This window comes from Trichosurus vulpecula, chromosome 7 (assembly GCF_011100635.1).
Source record: "Trichosurus vulpecula isolate mTriVul1 chromosome 7, mTriVul1.pri, whole genome shotgun sequence".
NCBI lineage: Eukaryota > Metazoa > Chordata > Mammalia > Diprotodontia > Phalangeridae > Trichosurus > Trichosurus vulpecula.
This window is the reverse complement of record NC_050579.1, coordinates 194219459-194223336: the sequence shown is the minus strand read 5'-3', so window position 1 is coordinate 194223336 and position 3878 is coordinate 194219459. Positions and strand designations below refer to the sequence as shown.

At 38.7% G+C, this 3878-nt stretch overlaps 1 pseudogene; it reads right to left on the bottom strand.

Moving 5' to 3' along the window:
• Nucleotides 1-2833: 2833 nt before the first annotated feature.
• LOC118857752 lies at nucleotides 2834-3091 on the bottom strand (annotated as a pseudogene).
• Between the last annotated feature and the right edge of the window lie 787 nt (nucleotides 3092-3878).

Below are 3878 nucleotides of genomic sequence, written 5' to 3'. Positions count from 1 at the left end.
ATTTCAGCTTTATTTGTATTTAAAAATCATTGATAACTTTTGTTTTTATGTCATCTTCCTTTTCTATAATTTTCATCCCCCTTCCCCACCCAGAGAGATACGCCCCCCCCCCTTGTTAGAGAGTTCTGTAACAAAGAAAAAAAGAGAAAAGCAAAGCAGTTCATAAAAACTAATCAACACATCAAAAACCTGATGGTACGTGAAGTTTTCCTTGCTCATACATCTCTACCTCCTCAAATTCGGTGTATTTCCCTTTTTCAAAGCCACCCATGGTCGTTATAATTACATACAATTCAATTTCAGTTTTGTTACCCTTTACATTGTTAAATTCTTATGATATTTTCTTGGTTTTGCTTATGTAACTTTCTGTCAGTTCACATGGTCTTCCCATATTTTATTCATCATAGTCATAGTTTTATGGCACAGTAATATTCCATTAACAGGCAGGTGATAGAGAGCTATCCATAGAGTCAGGAAGCCCTGAGCTCAAATCTCTCTTCTGCCATATACTGGCTGAGTTAATCTAGGTAAGCCACTATACCTCTCAATTCTCCAATCAATGGTCATCTAATTTTTGTGTGGTTCTTTGCTACAACTGAGTGTATTACAGTAAGTATTTTAGTTTATGTGGGACCTTTTGTCTATTTTGTACTCCTTGAGATATATGTGATCCCTGCATTAAAGTGTATAGCTATTTTGGTCACTTTTGTAACATAATTCCAAGCTGCTTTCCATAATGGTTGAATCAATTCACAGCTGTCTCAACAATGTATTCATGTCCCTGGCTTTGTACAACCCCATTAAAACTTGTATATTCTCTTATTTTGTTATTTTTGCTAATATCCTGGGTATAAGGTCAAATCTCAAAGTGTTTTGTTTTGTATTCCCTTATTCTTAGTGGTTTCAAAAGCTGATTTTTATTTAGACAGTTACTATGTCCAAAAATGGTGCTAATGTTGGGGATGAAAAGATTAAAAAACCGTTTCTTGCCCTCAAGGATTAGATGGGTAGTTGGTGGTTGTCATTCATTCTTGAAAAAGACCAAAATGACATCACTGTGTTGGAGTCTAGGTAAAATGTTTCCAACTGTGGCTGAGCAGACCAATAAGAGCTCATACCATAGGTCAGACATAAGTAGTCCATATGAACATTTGGAGTAGAGATGTCTCTAAATTTGCACATCTCACACTTCTTCTGAGCTACTGCAATTCTAATTCACTCATAGCACAATGCCTTCTTTGATGTGGACATACCATGCTGGGTGATCCTTTGCCTGTGTCTCCCATGTCACACAATTGATTCCAAAGTTTTTCAGAGAGACCTTGAGGGTGTCCTTGTATTTCTTCTTCTGACCACCATGTGAGCACCTACTTTGTACGAGTTCTCCATAAAATAGTCTTTTAGGCAAAAGTACTTTTGGCCTTCAAACAATGTGGCCAGCCTATCTATTTTGTATTCTCTGAAGTAGAGTTTGAATGCTTGGCAGTTTAGCTCAAGAAAGGACCTCTGTAGCAAACACCTTATTTTGCCAAGTGATCTTCAGAATCTTCTTAAGACAATTCTAATGAAAATGATTACATTTCCTGGCGTGGCATTAGTATACTATGCAGGTTTCACAATGAGATAAGAACAATGGCTCTGTAGACCTTCAGTTTGGTAGGCAGTCTAATATCTCTTCCCTCCCACACTTTCTTTTGGAGCCTTCCAAACACTGAGGTAGATCTAGCAATGCATGCATCAACCTCATCATCTATGTGGACGTCCTTGGAAAGTATACTACCAAGGTAAGTTAATTTATCCACAGTAATCAAAATGTCTCCATTTGCTGTAACCAATGGCTCCCTGTATGGCTGGTGTGGTGCTAGTTGGTGGAGAACCCTTGTTTTCTTGGTGTTAATTGTTAGGTCAAAATGAGCAGATTTGTACTTTGTTGCATCAAGTGCACAATCATCTGCAAGCAAAAGATCATACAACTCTTTCTCCACTTTAGTCTTGGTTCATAGTCCTTTCAAATTAAATAATTTGTTAACACTGTTGTAACTGACCTTGATGCTGTTTTCATGCTTGTTGAGGGCATCTGACAACATGGCTGAAAATATCATCCTAAAAAGCACGGGAGCAAACACGTCTCCCTGCTTCAGTCCATTGATGATGAGGAAAGTATGAGATCATCATCCATATTCCAGAACCCAGGCAAGTATAATATCATGAAATTGACAAGCAATACTGATTAACTTCTTTTTAAAAAAAATTAAACAAGAAGTTTATTTAAACAAGAAGATGTTTGACTTGAAGGGAAAACTATCTAGGATCAATTTCTTTATAGTAATTTATCCCTACTGAGAGACAGAGATTGCCCTACATGTAAAGCTATGTACAAAAACGTTATAAAATTGTCCTTGGTTTGATGATGTTAAAAGAAAAACATTGAAATTATCCAATCAAACAAGGTATGCAAAGATTTTTTGTGGGTTTTTTGTTGTTGTTAAACAGTGAGAGCAAAATAACTTGCTGGAATATAAAGATAAAAGTTGAATGAGCATGGAGAAAAGGAATATTTTCACAGAACCAGTTTGCTTTTTCCCCTCTGCATTTCCATTTGACGTTGATCAAAACATACCCTTGGCCATTTAGTTAAAAAATATGCATTATGCCTGTGCACATATGCCAGTTACTTTATGTACAATGAAGGAATGGGGGAAAGGAATCAAAGAAGAGAGAAAACTATACTGCAGTAGTCAGGATGTGGATGAACCAAATCTTAGTTTTCTAATTTTAAATGTATTGTTTTCCTTGGGAGCACAGTTCTGGAGTACAGTTGTAGATTCTCTTTTTAGTAAGTGCCTCCTGTCTGCTGCTGGAGTACACCAAGTGTATCTTCACCCTCCATTTACAACTGTGCAGGTGTGTCTGTTTCATTGATTGGTTGCCCATCAAATCAGAATCTCATCTGCCCCATTGACAAACCCTGTCATTCACAATAGACTTTCAGTAGTTTACTAAATAGTGTGTGCCTCTTCATCTTAAATTGCACCAAATTAATGTGGTCGTTTTTAGTCTTGACTCCTTCCTTTGGCTTTTTGTCAGCCATAGCGAGTGCAGGGGTCTCCTCAGCTGCCCCTTTACAAAACAAGCACCAGGATGGTCTGCTCCAAGGGAACAGGGGTGGGAAGGAGAAGCAGCAGTGTAAGGAGCAGGAGGAGGAGGAGAAGGAAGATAAAGGTAGTGATGATAAGGAAGAGGAAGAGGAGGAGGAGGAGGAAGAGGAGGAGAGGGGGAGGAGGAGGAAGAAAAGATGTGGCAGCAGCAGCAGCAGCAGTGGTGGAGGTACTGAGGGCAAGTGCATGTTCTGCCAACACTGAATAACTTCTCTGGGCAACCAAATTTTGACATAATTTTCTACAAGCCTTCATGACTGAGTATATCAAAAGCTTTGGTCAGATATATAAACATTGTGTATTTTCTATTATTTGCCTGGCATTTCTTCCAGAGTTGTTGGGCAGCAAACACAATATCAGCTGTTCCTTGGCCCTTTCTGAAGCCACATTGGCTGTCAGGTAGGGGACCATCTTCCAAATGAAGGATCAGCCTATTAAGAAGGACTCTGGCAAGAATCTTTCCAGTAATGACTAAGTGAGAGACACAACACCCCCCCAGCTCCATGACTGTCACAGGAACATTTATTTCCTTTATCTTTATAGAAATGGACAATTGAGGCATCCTTGAACTCCTTGAGATAACCTCCTCTTGCCACATAACTTTTTAAATTTCAGTCAACTTTTGTAGGAGCAGTGGATCCCATGCCCTGTAAATCTCAGCTGGAATAGAATCAGCACAAGGCATTTGCCACACAAAATGACCCTAATTGCATCAAGAAC